At 51.3% G+C, this 19944-nt stretch overlaps 1 protein-coding gene across 1 annotated transcript in view; it reads left to right on the top strand.

Annotated features, from left to right (window-relative positions):
• The window catches only part of NOL4L (nucleolar protein 4 like), a 142565-nt gene that overhangs the window by 28453 nt on the left and 94168 nt on the right, over positions 1-19944 (top strand). The gene's annotated exons all lie outside the window — the stretch shown is intronic.

Raw genomic sequence — 19944 nt, 5'->3', positions numbered from 1 at the left:
CAGTGGGTAGAGCCCTCCGCCATCCTCTGCCTGCTGGAGCACTGGGCATGCCCAACCGAGGAGACTTGGAGAGGCTGGCTGGGGCTGCTCTGACTTTGCCCCCTGCCCACCATTAACGGCTTGCATGAGGTTGCAGAGCTTGGCAGTGGGTAGAGCCCTCCGCCATCCTCTGCCTGCTGGAGCACTGGGCATGCCCAACCGAGGAGACTTGGAGAGGCTGGCTGGGGCTGCTCTGACTTTGCTGCACAGGAGGCCAAGGAGGCTTCTGCCTTCAGAGCGTCTCTTCTGTATAAGCAGTAAATAGGGACCAAGGAGTTGTTGAGAAAGTTCTAATTAGCTACACTGAGCACTTGCAGCACCATCACAATGCAAGTGATAAGGAGGCTTGGTGCTTGGACTCAAATCAATGGGACTCCAGTGGCAATGGGACTGCAAGGGCAGGACGGTAGCGGGGAGGCTGCTTCGTGGCCAGGGCGGGGATGCGTGAGGGTGGACCCCACTTTATGCAATGAGCTCAGCAGTTTGACCCTGCTTTATGTAGTGGATAGGCTCTGTGTTACGGGTTTCACAAACGTTGTTTCAACCCACACATATCCCCACCAGGTAGAACCCCCTGTAACAGCTGCAGAAAAGTCCTAAGGAGACAGAGTTCCTTGGCTGAGATCACAATCACACGGCTGGATTTAAAATCGGGTCTACCTGATTCCTAGAATTTCCCACCCTGCTTTGCATCAGGAGCTTGATCAATATCACACAAGCTGCCTCCTGCATAGTCACGTTGCTGGTGCAGAAGGAGCAAGGTGGCCGTGTGGCGAGGCACTGTGGCTCCGGCACGTCCAGCTCTGGCTCCACTGTTAACCGGTTGTGTGGCCTTGGGCAGGTCACATGCTCTCAGTGGCAGAGGCCCAGGATCTCTGCCAGGCCCACCTCGGCTCAGACCCGACCTGCCCAGTGGAATGAATGGAGGAGGTAGAGCAGTTTCCCCTGGGGCTGAGGACACTTGTGTCACCAGATGCCTTCGCTGATATGCCTGGAGATGGGACCAGGCCAGAGTTGAGATTCACAGATGGACCAGCCTCTGCTCGGCTGTGTGACTTTGGGCCACTCTCTCTCCCTTTCTGAGCCTCCGCTTCTAGTCTCTGGGCCCCCGGGGATGAGCTTTTGGAGAAGGGAAATTTGGAGTGTAGCCCTTAATAGCTGGCAGGATTTGGGCAGGGCTGGAATGGGGGATCAGGAAGAACAGGGTTCAAGGAGGGACAGAGACAAGTAGCAGAGGACGAGGCACCTTGTCTTTTGCTGACTTCGGGAATGAGTTTCACATTTTTCAGCAAGGATTTGATTTAAAGTCGCTGGACAAAACTGAGCCTGACAGAGCTGAGGGGCTCCAGGGAAACCCCCCCAAAGGAAATATTTGCTGAAGAAGAGGATTGAAGTTCAAAAGTTCCAGAAGCCTTGGTGGTGCTGTTTTGGTCGGGGAATAGAGGCACAGAGGGAGGCAGGAGAGCTCCCGAGGCCGCAGAGCCTCTCTGGCTCTTCCCTTCTCATCTCACTCCGCATGTATTTAGGGAGGGCCTACTATGCACCTGGCACTGTGCAGAGACCAAGGCAGACCCCGTCTGTGCCCTTGTGATTGTCACCATCTATGGAGGACACAGCCATTAACCAAATGACCACAGAAATACGCAGAATACTGTGGTCATGAGAGGCGCCGTGAAGGAAAGAGCATTCACAGGGTGTCAGCTTGGGTCTGGAGGGTCAGGGAGGGCTTCTCGGAGGCCACCTAATGAGTCTGCTGGGGCTGCCGTGACAGAGTAACAGACTGGTGGCTTAAACCACTGACATTTTCTCACAGCTCTGGCGGCTGGAAGTTCAAAATCAAGGTGTCAGCAGGGTTGATTTCTTCTGGGGCTTCTCTTCTTGGCTTGTGGACAGTCACTTCTCTCCGTGTCTTCTCATGGTCTCTCTGTGAACGTCTGTATCCTAATCTTCTCTTCTTGGGAAGACATCATTCATATTAGAGTGCGGCCCACACTAAGGACCTCATTTAACTTAGTCACCTCTTGAAAGGTCCTGTCTTGGCCAGGTGCATTATCACTCCTGTGACATCCTAGCACTTTGGGACGCCGAGGCAGGAGAATTGCTGGAACCCAGGGGGTTGAGACCATCCTGGGCAACATAGTGAGACCTCATCTCTATGAGAAAAAAAAATTAGCCAGGCATGGTGTTACATGCCTGTAGTCCCAGCTACTTGGGAGACTGATGCAGGAGAATCACCTGAGCTCAGAAAATGGAGGCTGCAGTGAGCCATGATCACTCCACTGCACTCCAGCCTGTGCAATAGAGCAAAACTCGCTCTCAGAAGAAATTTAAAAAATTTTAAAAAGGTCCTATCCACAAATACAGTCACATTAACAGGGGTCAGGACTTCAACATATGAATTGGAGGGGGCACAATTCAGGCCATAACAGACAGTAACACTTGAGCTGAGGCCTGAAGATCAAGTAGAAGTTAACATAACACCAGGAAAGAAAGGGTGTTTCAGGCAGAGGGAGCAGTCTGGGCAGAGGCCAGGTGCCGAGAGGGGGCACATGGTGCAGATGTAGCTGGGGGAAGCCAGCATGGTCAGGGTACAGGGAGGCCACAGAGTGGGGTTCAAGAGGAGGCCAAGGAGGCCAAATCCCAGTTTGGCTGCTCCATTGCTTTGTTACTGGATCCATTTCCAGTCCTTGGTTTCCTCTTTGGGGAAACAGGAGTAATCAAAGTTAGCCTTTTGGGGCTGGGAGCTGGAATGTGGTCACATACTTCTAAAATGTCTTGCCCCATGCCAGCTCCTAGTAGGTGCTCAAGATGAATTAGTTGTCCCTTTCTCCTCCCTTCCTGGACCACCTTTGGTCTCCCTAGCCCCGTCCTTGTCCCCTACCCTGATTTGGATGACCTGGCTTGAAATCCTGAGCTCCAGAGCCAATGACTCTTGACAAACAGTATTGTGACTCATCAAGGCCCTCTGGGCCTCCTGGGAGGCAAGGAGAAAAGGAGGATTTCCTGGGGGGTTTCCCAGGAGAGGGTGCCTGCTTCTGAGTGATACAGGACCAGGGGTGGATCCTCAATGAAGCATCTGAGCCTCCTATGATATTTGGGAAGGAAAGCTCCACCCTCCCCCAACACAACATTGTCCTTTATTGCAAAAGAAATGGATCTTCAGTGACAGGGGCCTCCTTCTCTTGGGGAGGTGTTTGCTGGGTCTCTCTGCCCATGAGCCACTTTCTGTTTGGCTGTGCAGCCTGTGACAAGCGCCTTCACCTCTGAGCCTGTTTGTTCATTTGCACTTACATCCAATACATTCCTTTTTTTTTTGAGGCAGAGTCTCACTCTGTCGCCCAGGCTGGAGTGCAGTGGCGAGATCTCAGCTCACTCCAAGCTCTGCCTTCCGGGTTCATGCCATTCTCCTGCCTCAGCCTCCCGAGTAGCTGGGACTACAGGCACCTGCCACCACGCCTGGCTAATTTTTTGTATTTTTTAGTAGAGACGGGGTTTCACCATGTCAGCCAGGATGGTCTCGATCTCCTGACCTTGTGATCTGCCCGCCTTGGCCTCCCAAAGTGCTGGGATTACAGGTGTGAGCCACCGCGCCTGGCCACATCCAATATATTCTTAACATTTCAGCAAATGGTTTATTGTAGGGTCAGTTTAGATTTACAGTTACAAAGTTGCAAAGATAGTCCAGAGAGTTCCTGTCTACTCCTTACCTGCTTTCCCCTGTGATTAACATTTGATGTTACTAAGGAACCCATCCAGGCACGTCACTATTAACTTAACTCATACTTTTTTTTATTTCACTAGTTTTTCCCTAATGTCCATTTTCTGTCCCAGGATCCAACCATAATACTATGTTACATTCAGCTGTCATGTCTCCTTAACCTCCTCTGGTCTGTGACAGTTTCATAAGACCCAGTTTTATTTTGACAAATATTTCTGAGCACCTACAACGTGCATTGATCTGTTCTTGGCGCTAGAGAAAGAAACAGAATCCCATCTTCCATGGAGCGTATATGTTCGGGGGTGGGGAGACAGACCATGAACCCTAAATGTAAATGTTAAATATATAGAAAAATAAAGCAGAGAATGGGGCTAGGGCTGGGGGCTGCTGCTTGAGATAGGTGTGGGGAGGCCTCCTGTTCCCAAGGAGACATGGGAGCAGAGACCCACTGGAGGTGAGAGAACATCCATGTGGGGATCTGGTGGGAGAGGATTCCAGGCAGAGAAAAGGACAAGTGCAAAGGCCCTGCGGCAGGAAGTGCCTGGTGAGTAGAGCCAGGAGAAGGCCAGTGGAGTGGGCTGGAGCCCTGGGTGTGGGGGTGAGTGGTGAGAGGTGAGCGCAGATCTGTGTGGGTTACAGACCGGGGTCGGGGGTGAGGGTGGAAGCTGGGAGGAGGCTGCTGCAGTGATCCAGATGAACCAGGGAGAAAGGCTGGTGGCCTGGACCAGAATGGTGCCCATGGTGGGGTGAGAAGTGAGCCGATTCTAGGCCTGTTTTGAAGGGCACGCCACAGGATTTGCTGGTGGAAATGGGGCGGTGCTGAAACCTTCTGGCAGGGCCTGTGTGAGGAATCTGAGGACTTTTGTGAGCAGGCTTGGCACACTGTAAAGTAGGATTCCTCAGGGGATCTCCTGTGCTCTCAGAGCCACCAATCAAGCTCATCCTCCGGCTGAGGGCCAGTGAGTAATCTTAGCTTACTGCAGCCTCCGCCTCCAGATTCAAGCGATTCCCCTGCCTCAGCTTCCCAAGTAGCTGGGATTACAGGCATGCGCCACCATGCCTGGCTAATTTTTGTATATTTCAGTAGAGACTGGGTTTCGCCATGTTGGCCAGGCTGGTCTCGAACTCCTGACCTCAGGCAATCTGCCCGTCTTGGCCTCCCAAAGTGCTGGGATTACAGGCGTGAGCCACTGTGCCCAGCCAAAAAAAGGTGTTTTTTTGTTTTGTTTTGTTTTGTTTTGAGACGGAGTCTCTCTCTTGTCGCCCAGGCTGGAGTGCAGTGGCATGATCTTGGCTCACTGTAACCTCCGCCTCCCAGGTTCAAGTGATTCTCCTGCCTCAGCCTCCCAAGTAGCTGGGATTACAGGCGCCCACCACCACGCCTGGCTAATTTTTGTACTTTTAGTAGAGACAGAGTTTCGCCATGTTGGCTAGGCTGGTCTTGAACTCCTGACCTCAGGTCATCCGCCCGCCTCGGCCTCCCAAAGTGTTGGGATTATAGGCATGAGCTACCGCGCACTGCCAGAATTTCATTATTTAAAAAAAAAAAAATTAATCAAGTACCCGTAGACTGTTAAAAAGAAAAAGTCCCCTTTCTGGCCCTGCCTGCCAGTCACCCTGTTCCTCTCCCCAGGTGAAATCACTGTTATTTCTTGGGTATCCTTTTAGAGATATTTTATACATATATATGCACATATGCAAATCTATTTCTGGGTTTTGTTTCTAGTTTTACACAAAATATGTTGTACATTGTTCCATAGGTTGCTTTTTTAATACAATAGCATTTTTTTTTAGATATAATTCACGTGCCACACAATTCACCCATTTAAAATATGATTCAGGCTGAGCAAAGTAGCTCACACCTGTAATCTAGCACTTTGGGAGGCGAAGGCAGGAGGATCACTTGAGCCCAGGAGTTCAAGACCAGCCTGTGCAATATAGCCAGACCCTGTCTCTACAAAACATTTAAAAAATTAGCTGGGCATGGTGGTGTGTACCCACAGCCCCAGCTACTCTGGAGGCTGAGGTGGGAGGATCACTTGAGCCCAGGAGTTCAAGGCTGCAGGGAGTTATGATTACACCACTGCATTCCAGCCTGGGAAACAGAGTGAGACGTTGTCCCTAAAAAAAAAATAATAAATACAGTTAAGTGACTTTCAGTATCATATATTCAGAGATGTGCAACCATTGCCACAATCAATTTTAGAACATTTGCGTCATCCCCAGAAACCCCCCATACCCCTCACTCCTCATTTCCTCTTGACCCCCTCCCCCAGGTAGGGAGACAACCACTACTGTGCTTTCTGTCTCTTTAGATTGGCCTTTTCTGGACATTTCCTATAAGTGGAATCATACAATACGTGGTCTTTTGTAATGGATTTCTTTTACTTACGTTTTCGGGGTTCATCCATGTTGTAGCATGTATCAGTACAGTCATGCACCACTTAAAGACATTTTGGTCAACAATGGACCACATATATGACAGTGGTCCCATGAGATGAGGATGATGATCACAATGATGATGACGATGATGATGATTTTGAGACCGAGTCTCACGCTGTCGTCCAGGCTGGAGTGCAGTGGCATGATCTCGGCCTACTGCAACCTCCGCCTCCTGGGTTCAAGTGATTCTCCAGCCTTGGCCTCCCAAGTAGCTGGGACTATAGGCACCCACCATCACGCCCGGCTAATTTTTGTATTTTTAGTAGAAATGGGGTTTCACTATGTTGGCCAGGCTGGTCTCGAACTCCTGACCGCAGGTGATCCACCTACCTTGGCCTCCCAAAGTGCCGAGATTACAGGCATGAGCCACCGTGCCTAGCCTAAATTATTATAATACTGTATTATTATTATTATTTTTTGAGATGGAGTCTTGCTCTGTCTCCCAGGCTAGAGTGCAGTGGCATGATCTTGGCTCACTGAAACCTCTGCCTCCTGGGTTCAAGCGATTCTCCTGCCTCAGCCTCCTGAGTAGCTGGGATTACAGGCACATGCCACCACACCTGGCTAATTTTTGTATTTTTAGTAGAGACGGGGTTTCACCATATTGGTCAGTCTGGTCTCCAACTCCTGACCTCATGATCTGCCTACCTCAGCCTCCCAAAGTGTTGGGATTATAGGCGTGAGCCACTGCGCCTGGCCACTTTTTTGTATTTTTAGTAGAGACGAAGTTTCACCATGTTGACCAGGCTGGTCTTGAACTCCTGACCTCAAGTGATCAGCTTGCCTCGGCCTCCCAAAGTTCTGAGATTATAGGCGTGAGCCACCACGCCTGACCTATAATACTGTATTATTGTTTACTGTACCTTTTGTATGCTTAGATATGTTTAGATATACAAATATTGGCCAGACGCAGTGGCCCAGCTACTCGGGAGGCCGAGACAGGAGAATCGCTTGAACCTGGGAGGCAGAGGTTGCAGTGAGCTGAGATCGCACCATTGCACTCCAGCCTGGGCGACAGAGTGAGACTCTGCCTCAAAAAAACAAAAAGTCAAATATCATTGTGTTACAATAGTCTACAGTATTCAGTACAATAATAGGCTGTGTCATCTAGGATTGTGTAGATACACTCTATGATGTTCGCACAACGATGCAATCACCTAATGATGCATTTCTCAGAACCTGTCCCATCATTGACACCTGACTGTACTTCATTCCTTTTTATTGCTGATAATATTCCATTGAATGGACATACCACATGTTATTTATTTATTCAACAGTTGATGGACATTTGTGTTGTTTCCACATTTTGGCTATTTTGAATCATGTTGCTATGAACAGTCATGTACAAGTTTTTGTGTTCACCTCTGCTTTTTATTCTCTTCCATGTAGGAGTGGTAAGTCATATGGTAACTCTATGTTTAACCTTTTGAGGAACTACCTGTTTTCCAAATCAGTACATCATTTTACATTCCCACCAGCAGTGCATGAGGGTTGCAATTTCTCTACATTTTTGCCAAAACTTGTTATTTATTTATTTATTTATTTTTGAGACTGAGTCTTGCTCTGTCGCCAGGCTAGAGTGCAATGGCGCGATCTCGGCTCACTGCAATCTCTGCCTCCCTGGTTCAAGTGATTCTCCTGCCTCAGCCTCCTGAGTAGCTGGGATTACAGTAGCGGGCAATCACTCCCGGCTAATTTTTGTATTTTTAGTAGAGACAAGGTTTCACCATGTTGGCCAGGCTGGTCTTGAACTCCTGACCTCAAGTTACCTGCCTGCCTTGGCCTCTCAAAGTGCTAGGATCACAGGCATGAGCCACCATGCCTGGCCAGAACTTGTTATTGGCTGTCTTTTTGATTAGAGCCATCCTAGTGGGTGTGAAGTGACATCTCACCGTGGTTTTGATTTGCATTTCCCTGATGGCCGATGATGTTGAGTATCTTTTCATGTGCTTATTGGCCATTTGTATGTCTCTATTGAAGAAATATCTATTCAGATCCTTGCCCGTTAAAAAAATTGTATTACTTGTCGTTTTACCATTGAGTTTTAAGAATCTTTTCTATATTCTAGATACAAGTCCCTTATCAGATACATGGTTTGCAAATATTTTATCCCAGTCTGTGAGTTGTCTTTTTGCTTTCTTGATGGTGTCCATTGTAGCATTAATGTTTTTAATTTTAATTAAGTGCAATTTGTCTAATTTTTCTTCTGTTGCTTGAACTTTTGGTGTCATATCTAAGAAGTCATTGCCTAATCCGGGGTCACAAAGATTTATCCCTGTGTTTTCTTCTAAGAGTTTTATAGTTTTAGCTCTTACATTCTTCAGGTTGTTTTTCCCACTAAACAGTAAATCTGTATGCTGTCAGTGCATAAGTATGTTAGAACATAAAGAACTTTCTCCTTCTTTTTTACAGCTGTGTAGTATTCAATTTTATGGATGTACCATAATTTACTTATCCAGTCCCCTGTTAATGGACATTTGGATTGTTTATGATATTCTGCTCTCGCAAGACTTCAGTGAACATCCTTGAATATAGATGGCCATTTCAAGCATGGGCAAGTTTATACCAAGGAGTTGAATTGCTGTGTCTGAGGGCATGTGCTTTTGGAGATGATACAGACTGCCCTCCACAGACAGGGAACCAATTTTCACTCCCGGCAATAATGTCTAGAACGTGAGCCATTCGTGTGATGACCATGGTTACTGTATATTGAGCATTCACTGTATGCTGGCACTGTGCATCCCCTCGTAATGACCCTGAAGATCAGAATTAAAATCCCCACTTTACAGAGATCTCAGTTCACATGATCTATACGACTTCTGATCCTGTTTATTTTTCACCATTTGATTTGGCCCCCATGCCTTGAGAGTGTCTCCGACCACTTCTGAAATAACTACCAGAAAAATGCAAATTCAGCAGGTGATGCCTGGAGAATCTCTGAGATCATACTTAAGTGTGCAAAAGGCAATTAAGTGTGGAAGCCCAAGGCAGTCAGTTACTAGGGAATCTTGAATGGGCATCTGTTGTATGCCTGCCAGTGAGATGTGGTCTGGTTTAGGGGCTTAGAGGTCTAGCTTTGCAATTTGTCAGGCAAATGTAGATTCAATCCTGACTCCATCCCACCTGTCTTTGGGCAACTTGCTTCTCCTCTCAGTGCCTAAGTTTCCTCATCTGTAAAACGGTATTGACAATAGTACCTACTGGTACATCAGGAGTGTTTAATACACATTGGCTATTATTGTCCTTGTTGGCAAAGTGTTACAGGAAATTGAAGGCAAGAGACATGTTGGGTTGGGGGTTGGGGGAAGGTCAGGGAAGGATTCCTGGGGAGAGAGAGGACATTTGAATGAAACCACCCAGTTGTGGGCACTCCAGGCAGAGGGGACAGTGTGTGTCCAGGCACAGAGGCACGATTGCCCCAGAGCTCATGGGAGGAGAAGCAGCCAGGGAGGCTGGAATGTCAGGTTTGTGCTGGGACCTCTGGGAGGAGGAGACGTGGCTGGAGCTGCTTCCAGGGGCCTCAAATCCAGGCATGAGTTTTGGGATGGCATTTGATGGGCAGTACAGAGCCACAGAAGGATTGTTGAGCTTGCAGTCCTGCCCAGCATGTCCCCACCTGCAACTTGGGTGCTTCCTTGGGGCAGGCTTCCCAAACCTCATTTCTTACTGAGGGGCAGCCTAGGACAGTGTTTAAGAATGAGAAAGCCAGGCATGGTGGCTCATGCCTGTAATCCCTGAACTATGGGAGTCTGAGGTGGGAGAATGACTTGAGCCCAGGAGTTCAAGACCAGCCTGGGCAACATGGTGAAAACCTGTCTGTACAAAAAAATACAAAAATTAGCTGGGCATGGTGGCTTGTGCCTGTAGTCCAGCTACTTGGGAGGCTGAGGTGGGAGGATCCCTTGAGCATGGAAGGTTGAGGTTGCAGTGAGTCATGATTGAGCCACTTCCCTCTGGCCTGGGTGACAGAATGGGATCCTCTCTCAAAAAAGAATGAGAGTTCTGGGGCCAGGCTGCCCGGGCTGGTCTCTAGCTCAGGTGCTTTGTGCTGTGTGACACTGGGCATGTATGTCACTTTCTTCTCTGGGCCGCAGTTTTCTCCCCCATAAAAGAGAGTTGTCCCAACCTCCTGGGGCTGGAGTGAAGAGTCAGTGAGTTGATATATGTAAAGCACTTAGAGCAGGGTGAGGCACACAGTAAGCACATGGTAAATGTTTGTTGTTACAGAGAAGGTAGGCAGTGGCGTCAGATTGTCCGCCTGTTTCTCAGATGGGAAAATCAAGCCCCTCTGAAAGTTAGTGAATGCCCAAGGTCCCTCTGGAGGACCAGGAGGACTCATTCATCAGTTATTCTTTCAGTACACGTTTCCTGGGCACCTACTTTGTGGTCAGCTCTGGCAGATACTGGGGATGCAGTGGTGAACAAGACAGCCTCCATCACAGGGAGCTCCTGACCCAGGGAGTTGAAAGTCAAGACTGTCATTGCCTCCAACACCCATGCTCTCTCCTGTGTCCCACCTATGTCTTGCCCAGGCCAGAAGGGAATTAGAATTACAGCCTTGCCGGGCGCAGTGGCTCACGCCTGTAATCCCAGCACTTTGGGAGGCTGAGCCGGGTGGATCACCTGAGTTGGGGAGTTTGAGACCAGCCTGATCATGGAGAAACTCCGTCTCTACTAAAAATACAAAATTAGCCAGGGTTGGTGGCAAATGCCTGTAATCCCCTTGGGAGGCTGAGGCAGGAGAATTGCTTGAACCTAGGAGCTGGAGGTTGCGGTGAGCTGAGATCATGCCATTGCATTCCAGCCTAGGCAACAAGAATGAAACTCCATCTCAAAAAATAAATAAATAAAAACATGGAGAAACCCTGTCTCTACCAAAAATACAAAATTAGCTGGGCGTCGTGGTGCATGACTGTAAAAGGAGGCTGAGAAAGGAGAATCACTTGAACCCAGGAGGTGGAGGTTGCAGTGAGCTGAGATCGCGCCATTGCACTCCAGCCTGAGTAACGAGCAAAACTCCATCCCCCCGCCAAGAAAAGGAAAAAAAAGCTGGGCGCACTGGCTCACGCCTGTAATCCCAGCACTTTGGGAGGCCAAGGCCGGCAGGTCATGAGGTCAGGTGTTCAAGACCAGCCTGGCCAGCATGGTGAAACCCCGTCTCTACTAAAAATACAAAAATTAGCCGGGCATGGTGGTGCCTGCCTGTAATCCCAGCTACTGGGAGGCTGAGGCAGGAGAATCGCCTGAACCAAGGAGGCGGAGGTTGCAGTGAGCCAAGATCATGCCACTGCATTCCAGCCTGGGCGACAGAGCGAGACTCTGTCTCAAAAAACAAAAAGAAAAGAAAGAAAAAAAAAGAATTACAACCTAAGTGTCTTGTAAACAGGCTCTTCCTAGCTCCAAAATCTGGACACAAGAATAATGGCAATCCAAATATCCTGCTCTAGCCCGCCCTTCTTACAGACAACGGAACTGAGACTCAGCACGCTAGAATAACGGCACATGCCTCTCCCTGCACCTCCAGCCCCTGGGACAGCGGAGAATGCAGCTGCATTCTGGATATAGTTTAAAGGTAGAGCCAACAGAACTTGCTGATGGATGGGATGTGGGCTGTGAGAACCAGTGAGCAGTCAAGGATGCCTTCAGGGTGTTTGGCCTAAGCAAGGGAGATGGAGAAGCCTGCTGGGGGAGGAAGTTTGGTGGTGGTGGCCAGGGCTGTGGGCGGGACGGGGGAAGGGGGTCTAAATGCTTGCTGGATGAGTGGATGGATGTGTCGCCCTGGCTCTCCAGGGGGCCCTAGACACACACTTGCTTTCAGTCCAGTCGGCTGTCCGGCAGCAGAGGAGAGGCCCATGCTGGGGATGTCAACGTGACATCGCACACGTGTGAATGGCCCCAAGGTGGACGAAGTTCAAGGACTGGGGCTTGGGGTTGTCAACATTAAGAGGTCCTGTCCAAAGTTCATGTTTTTCTTCTTTCATGAAATGTCCCATTTTTTAAAAATTTTTATTCTTTAGAGACAGGGTCACGCTCTGTCACCCAGGCTGGAGTGTAGTGGCACTATTATAACTCACTGCAGCCTCAAACTCCCGGGCTCAAGCAATCCTCCTGCTTCAGCCTCCTGGGTAGCTGGGACTACAGGCAGGCACCACCATGCCCAGCCCCAACTTTTAAGTATCAGCAACAAACTCAAATTGTAATAAACCTCTGTAGGTTCCCCCAGATACATCCATAGACCCCACTTGGCCTGAGACCTCCTGCTTAGGACCTGTGGTGTGGGTCTGGAGTCACACTGCCTCGATCTGAACCTGGCTGTCAATTCCCAGCTGTGTGCTTTTAGGCAGGTGACTTAGCCTCAGTTTCCTGATCTGTAAAATAGGAATAATAATAGTACTCACCTTTTCGTGTCATAGTATGGGTTCTCTGAGAGTCGTGATGAAAAGCTGTTTGTGATGGATTTTACTAGTGACCAAGGCTGTTGATAGCAAAGGGGAACAGTGCACTGGATTTTGAGTTCACCCTGGGGTGGGATCTATCTCTGCCATTGACAAGCTGTGTGACCTGGGGCTGGTTTTAGACCTCTGAGAAAGTGGTTTGTTGCTCTTGGAGTTGGGAGCTGGCCAGGATGCCTGCTGAGGCCTCTGAGCCGCCACTGACCACCCTCCCTCCCTGCCTCTCTCCTTCCAGCCTCGCCCACCTGCCACCTCCCACCCCTTTACCCTGCAGCCAAAATGATCCTTCAAAAGCACAAATCTCAGCATGGTCTTTTCCTGCCTGGAGAAAAATCCTTGTTGGCACCCCACTGCCTTCAGGACAAAGCTGGAGAGCCTTAGCCTGGCGCGGGGAGGTGGGAGGTGGCCCTCACCTCTCTTCTGCTATCTCCTTCCACCAACCCTGCTTGGGTACCAGCTGCACACAGCCCCTCACCACGCCTCAAAGGCCCCATGCCTCTTTGTACCCCTTCCCCCTTCCTTTCTCCACCCGCCCCCTGCCTTCCCATCATCCTTCCAGCAGCTCCTGGGCCCTGCTATACCTTGGGTCTAACCACTTCTCTCCCCCAGTGATCCAACTGCCTCCCCATGGCTTCCCTGCCTCTCTCTCACCCCTTCTTCTCCATAGCCCATTTTCCACGAGCAGTCAGAGGGATCATTTAAAAATATCCTCTGGATGGTGTCACCCGCCTGCTTAAAATCCCTCTATGGCTGCCTGTTTCACGTGAATACAGCCGCCACCCCATCAGTCCCTCCAGCACGTTCAGCATAGCCTCCCCACCATCCTACTCACCACTGCCCACGATGCCGGCCGCCTGCCTGCCTGAAGACCTTTGCACAGGCTGTTGGCCTTCAGAGGTGACTTAACATCGCACCTTCAGCAGAGGCTCCCTGTCCACCACCCTTTTCACAGGCACAAATCACTCATTCAGGAGGCAGCCAGGTCTGCCTGTTGACTTTGTAACCACAGTGCCTGACCCTGGTATCTTTTTTTTGTTTTTCTGAGACAAGGTCTCGCTCTGTCATCCAGGCTAGAGTGCCGTGGCGAGATCTCGGCTCACTGCAACCTCCACCTCCTGGGTTCAAGTGGTTATTGTGCCTCAGCTTCCCAAGAAGCTGGGACTACAGGTATGCACCACCACACCCAGTTAATCTTTTTTTTTTTTTTTTTGTGACAGAGTCTCGCTCTGTCATTCAGGCTAGAGTACAATGGCACGATCTCAGCTCACTGCAACCTCCTCCTCCTGGGTTCAAGCGATTCTCCTGCCTCAGCCTCCCTAGTAGCTGAGATTACAGGTGCCCACAACCACACCCAGCTAATTTTTGTATTTTCAGTAGAGACAGGGTTTCACCATATTGGTCAGGCTGGTCTCGAACTCCTGACTTCAGTGATCCACCCACTTGGGCCTCCCAAAGTGCTGGGATTACAGGCATGAGCCACCGTACCCAGCCCCAGCTAATTTTTGCATTTTTAGTAGACACGGGGTTTCACCATGTTGGCCAGGCTGGGTATCACTCTTTCTGGTGGCAGAAGTGCCACGCATCCTTCAAGACCCAGCCCAAATGTCACCTCCTCTGTGAAGCCTTCCTTCACGCAGCCCCACTCCTTGCCCTGTTCCTGAGGGCCCTCTGGATCATTCTCTCCTATTGCATCCCCTGATGGCAGAACCAGCTGAGCTCCGTGGTGGCTTCCCGCGAGCTTTATTCTTTTCCCTTTTCCCCACACTCGACATGGTAATGATCACTAGCTGGCGAGCTCCTCAAGGCAAGAGCACCACAGCAAGAGAGCTCGTGTTTATTGAGAACGGCTGTGTGCTCAGCGCTTTCCTGCATCCTGTAAAATCCTCACAACCCCGTGAGGTCGGTTCTCCTAAAAGCCCCATTTTAAAGAGGAGCCAGTGGAGGTTTAAAGAGGTTAAGTCACGTGCCCAAGGTCACCCTGACACCAGAGCTAGAGCTTGGAATGAATCACGGCAATGACTTATATATAGCACCTTCCACATGCCAGGCACTATTAAGGTGTTTCATCTTCACAAAAACTTTCACTGCAGCTTCACGTATGGCTGGGGAAACTGAGGCATGGAGAGGTTAAGTAACTTGGTAAGGTTCAAGAGATGAGTCAGAAGTGGAGTAGGGCCTGAGCACAGTGGCTCACACCTATAATCCCAGCACTTTCAGAGGCTGAGGCGGGAGGATCTCTTGAGCCCAGTAGTTCGAGACCAGTGTGGGCAACACAATGAGACTCTGTCTCTGCAAAAAAATAAAAAGATTAGCCAGGCGTAGTGGCACATGCCTATGGTCCAGTTACTTGGGAGGCTGAGGTGGGAGGATTGCTTAAGCCTTGGAGGTCGAGGCTGCAGTGAGCCGTGATCCTGCCACTATACTCCAGTCTGGGTGACACAGCGAGACCCTGTCTCAAAAAATTTTTTTAAAAAAGAAGTGGAGTAGGATTTGAGCTCAGGCTGTCTGGCTGTTGGTCATCTCTTGGTCATGCTCTCAAATGTCATGCTGTACTGGCCATTGTAGCCTTCTCCCTCTAACCTGCCTGAGCAGCTCTCATTGTCTTGGTGCCCCCGAAACCTGGACTAGCAGCTAGCCCGAGGAGGCACTAGTTAGTGACAGTGTCAGGAATAAGGACACAGGTAAGCCAGTGGATGCGGGACCCTGCCCCAGCTGTTCTGAAGCTCTGTGTCCTGAAGCCCAAAGATATGGCCACCTGTCTCCTGGGCTTAGCGCCGCCCACCACCCGCCTGTCCAGACAGCCTCAGGGAAGGACCAGATCCATAAACATGAGGCTCTACTTGGGCTGGGAGGAGTGCTGGGCACTGTACAAGTCCTCAATATTATTGCTTTATTGTCATTTAAATGGAGCCTGCCTCAAACAGGCCACCCAGTTCTAGCCACCAGCTCTGGACAAAACCCCCATTGAAAAGCCAATTACAATCACTCCATCTAAATTGTCATGGATTTGTATAGAAAATTACATCTCCATTTAGTCCTAAAGCGACGTCCTGGGCATGGACAGAGGGGAGGCTGGCCCATTTACCCCCGCCAGCTCAGCGCGGGTGCCGCGGGCAGACAGAAAGCCCAAGCTGCTGGGTCTTGGCCGGCCCAGGAACAAAGGCCAGTTTGTGGGGGCCCAGAGAGAAGCTGGGCCTCTGAGGGCAGCTCAGATTCCAGGCTCGGGCCGATGGACCCTGCACCGCCAGCTGGTCTCTCCTGCTGGTGGCTGTGGCCAGACGAGCTCCTGACAGCCGGCTTCAGGCGGCCCATCAGCCCCGCCACCCCCGCCACCATCCAAGGTGGCTGGAGCTTGGCTCATGTCCACACTACCAGGAAATGAAGCTCAGGGAGCACTTGACTGGGATCCTGAGATCTTGGTTTCATTCATTCATTCACTCACTGACACATTCAGTGCCTGCTAGTAGCATGAGAAAGGCAATAATGTAGAAGTGAGCTCCAGCTTCAGAGTGCCCTGCGTTCAGTTCCAGACTCTGTTCTTAGTAACCATGAGGCCACTTGCTTATTCCTTTAGTTTTGAAATAGTTGTCGAGTGCCTACTGTGTGCCAGAGAACAGGACAAAATGTTCTTCACTCTTGGCCCTTAAAGTCCAGTGCCCTGGGGAAAATAAACAGGGGCTGACACGGGTTAGTATCCCCATTTCACAGAAGTGTAAGTAGGCAGCTCAGAGGAGCTGGGCATGCTGTATGCAAGTGAGAAGGGCCTTCTAGCCAGAGGGAATAGTGTGTGTGTGTGTGTGTGTGTGTGTGTGTGTGTGTGTGTAGGGGGTGGCGAGGCAGGCTGGAGCAGCACTGTGGCATGACGTGAGATTGGTGGGGCAACCTACAGACTGTGGGCCTCTTGTCTGAGCCTCGGTTTCCTCATCTGAGGAATGGGGGCGATGACCCCAGCTGCTGGGGACTTGGACAAGGGCTCAGGGAGATAATGTGTGCCAGGTGTTCTGCGTGGAGCTGGGCATGGGATGCTTTTGGCTAACCAGGATAGCCTTACTTAGATGACACTGTGGGCCAAACACGGACCGAGGGCTTTCCACACATTCACTCCTAACATTGACAGTCCCATGTGGCAGGGCTAGGATCCCCATCTCACAGATGGGGAAACGGAGGCAACAGCACAGGTCAGCTAATTATTTGTTCCTGTTCCAGTCATTCTGATTATGGGTTAGCCCAGGGCCTGCACAGAGAAGACCCTCAAAAAGGATTTGTTGAATCAGTGAATGCATCTGGAAGGTCGGTGCTGGGCAGGTGTGGGGGCCTGGGAGGAAGATTCCTGTGTACATGTGTGAAGCTGTGTGGAGTGCTGTGGGATTCTGAGCATGGCTGTGGGCCTGCGTGTAATTGTGTGTGAGACTGTCCAAGGACTGCAGATGGTTGCATGTGTGAGGCTATGTCCATGTCTCTGTGACCTTAACTGTGTGTGACAGTCACACATTGTCTCCCTGAGTCCTTGCCCAAATGCCCAGTGGCCACAGTGGCTCTGTCAGACTGACTGTGTGTGTGTGGCTGTGTCAGACTGTGTGTCACGGCCTACACACATCTGTCTGGGCCCAGAGGGCCACTTGGCACCCTTCCTGGGATGGCTGGTGGGCCCAGAGGCTACCTCGGGGCAGGACAGGCAGGTGCAGAGGCGAAGGGGTCAGAGTCCCCAGCCTCCCCTGCCCAGCCCAGCAGACAGACCGGCAAATGGAAAAAAATGTTCACACCCGAGGCAAGCTGGTGGCTGCCCCACCAGGGACTGCTCTGTGCACAGAAAACAAGTTCTTCTGGTATCAGCTTGGCAGGAAGTGGCTTTTGGGTGGCAGGAAGCTGGATTCAGCTCATATCAGCCCCGGCCGAGGGGCAGGAGAGCAGTTATCTGGGGTTAAACAGAGTTACTGAGAAGTGGAGCCCTCAACACACCATGCCTGATAGAGTTGAGGGCACAGCCCACCCCTGATGGCCCTTTGGAATGATGGGTGGGCGGTCTTGCAAAGATGAGCCTCAGGCCCCAGACAGAGCTCATTGTCCACCTCTCATTTACTCCCATTTAGAAGATGTGCAGACTGAGACTCTGAGAGGCAATGACTTTTCCAAGATCACCAGTTAAGTAGAGAGACAGAAGGGAAAAAGACTGCAAGAAATTTACATCTAGAGACGAAAAAGCCAGGACAGAAGAACAAAGAGAAGAGGAGCGATGGGACAGGATGGAGCTAGGAGTCACATGAATGCAGACAGCAGTGAGGCTGCACCATGGGAAGGCCTGTGTGTGCCCACCATGTGCAAGGTCATCACGTGGACGTCACAGCTGACCTTGAGATCCTGAACCCATTTCCCAAATGAGGGGAGTGAGACTCAGAGAGCCTCACTGGCTGAGTGAGGCCTGGAATCCAGATCTGATTCCACAGCCCAGGTTCTTTCAGGTCATGCCCCCGTGCCCAACTTCCAGGGAAGGGAAGTGGCTGTTCTGAAACAGACACCCAGTTCCACTAGCTGCTTGCCTGGGTGCTCGATTGAGGAATTCACTCAGCTGGCCCATGGAGAGCCAGGGTTCAAACCTAGGCAGGATGGCTGCAGAACTCACGTGCTTAACCACGTGACAGGGTGTGCCCAGTGCTTTGCTGGAGCAGGCAGAGAAAGCCATGGCCCTGCCCTTGGGCTGGGACCCAGAGGGTCCAGCCACTGGAACAAAGCCCTGCAGCTGGCAAGAAACTGAGTCTCCCAACGCCCAGCCCTAGACACTCTGTGCCACCCCCCACCCCACCCCACCCCCACTGGAGCCCCTGGGCACTGGGCTCTGGTCCTTCTGCTCTCATCCCAAAAGCAGCTCTCAAGCTGTTCCCTGGCTGAGATGCTGATTTGAAGCTCGGTTTGCATGTCGTTTGCACATTACTCAGTGTATGTCAGAAGGTACGAACATCTCCCTTTCCGGGAGAGGGCTGCCGGGCCCCCCTGCCCTCCTCCAGACAGCAAAAATGCCAGCCGGCTAGACGGGAGCGACGCCCTGGCCTCTGACGGCACCCGCCTGCCGCTGCCTCCCCCATTCCCTCCTGGAGCCAAATTTAGGCAGCTCTGCTACTGAGAGATGGGGAGAGCGGAGGCAGGAAACGGTGAGGTTGGAGGCAGCCTGGCCTTGGCCCTCCCGGAGTGGAGCAGCCCCAGGGGTGCCCCTGTCCCTAAAGCTCTGGGTGCAGCCTCCCCCCACCCCTCCTCTCACTGGAATGCTGGCGGGGTTGGGGAACGCTGGGTTCTCAGCTGCAGCCCAGGGTGCTGGCTACCCCAGCCATGAGGGAGGAGGGAGGGAGGGAGCGAGGGAGGGAGGGAGGAGGTCATGGCCGGGGCAGTGGGGAAGGGATCAGATAGCCTCCTCCTGCCCCAGACACCCGCCGCCACTGGGGACACAGAGCCGGTTCTGCTTCTTGGACACTTCCTGCCCCTCCTTGGTGTGCACCCCCCAACCCTGGGCCTGATTGTGGGTGGGGGGCAGGGGACACAGCCAGGCCTGAGGGGACTGAACCCTCCCTGCCCCCCAAAGGCTCTCCCAGGCCATCTCTGACTCAGGCCAGCCTCGCACCTGAATGGTCTTGGTTCACCTACCTGGGAAATGGAAGGGGTGGCCTAGAATGACTTCCAAGCAGCTGCCTGCACTGACAGTAGGAGCTTCTGGGAGGCCTGAGAGAAATGAGGGTTGTGGGCTGGGTGTGGTGGCTCACGCCTGTCATCCCAGCACTTTTGGAGGCCGAGGCAGTGGGATCACTTGAGGCCAGGAGTTCGAGACCAGCCTGGCCAACATAGGGAAACCCTGTCTCTATTAAAACTGCAAAAATTAGCCGGGCATGGTGGTGTGTGTCTGTAATCCCAGCTACTCGGGAGGCTGTAGCAGGAGAATCGATTGAACCCAGGAGCCGGAGGTTGCAGTGAGCCGAGATGGTGCCATTGCACTCCCTCCTGGGCTACAGAGCAAGATTCCGTCTCCAAAAAAAAAAAAGAAAGAAAGAAACGCGGGTTGTGGCAGTGGCTTTAGGCCTAGAAACTTCTTCGATTTCTCAGGTATGGCTAGGAGAGGCAGCTACTCACGATGCTGGGACAGAACCTGCGTGGGCTGAACTGTGGAAAGGAAGAAGAGGTGTGTGCTGGATTTCAGCCACCACGAATCCAGGGGTGGGGCTAATGGAGCCCAGTAGTTGGTATCCTGGGGTCTGACTCCCTGGATTTGAACCCCAGCTCTGTCACTCTGTACCTTGTGACTGTGGGCAA

The sequence above is a fragment of the Pan troglodytes genome, chromosome 21 (assembly GCF_028858775.2).
Source record: "Pan troglodytes isolate AG18354 chromosome 21, NHGRI_mPanTro3-v2.0_pri, whole genome shotgun sequence".
Classification (NCBI taxonomy): domain Eukaryota; kingdom Metazoa; phylum Chordata; class Mammalia; order Primates; family Hominidae; genus Pan; species Pan troglodytes.
The sequence above is the reverse complement of the archived record's forward strand: the minus strand, read 5'-3'. Positions and strand labels throughout refer to the sequence as shown.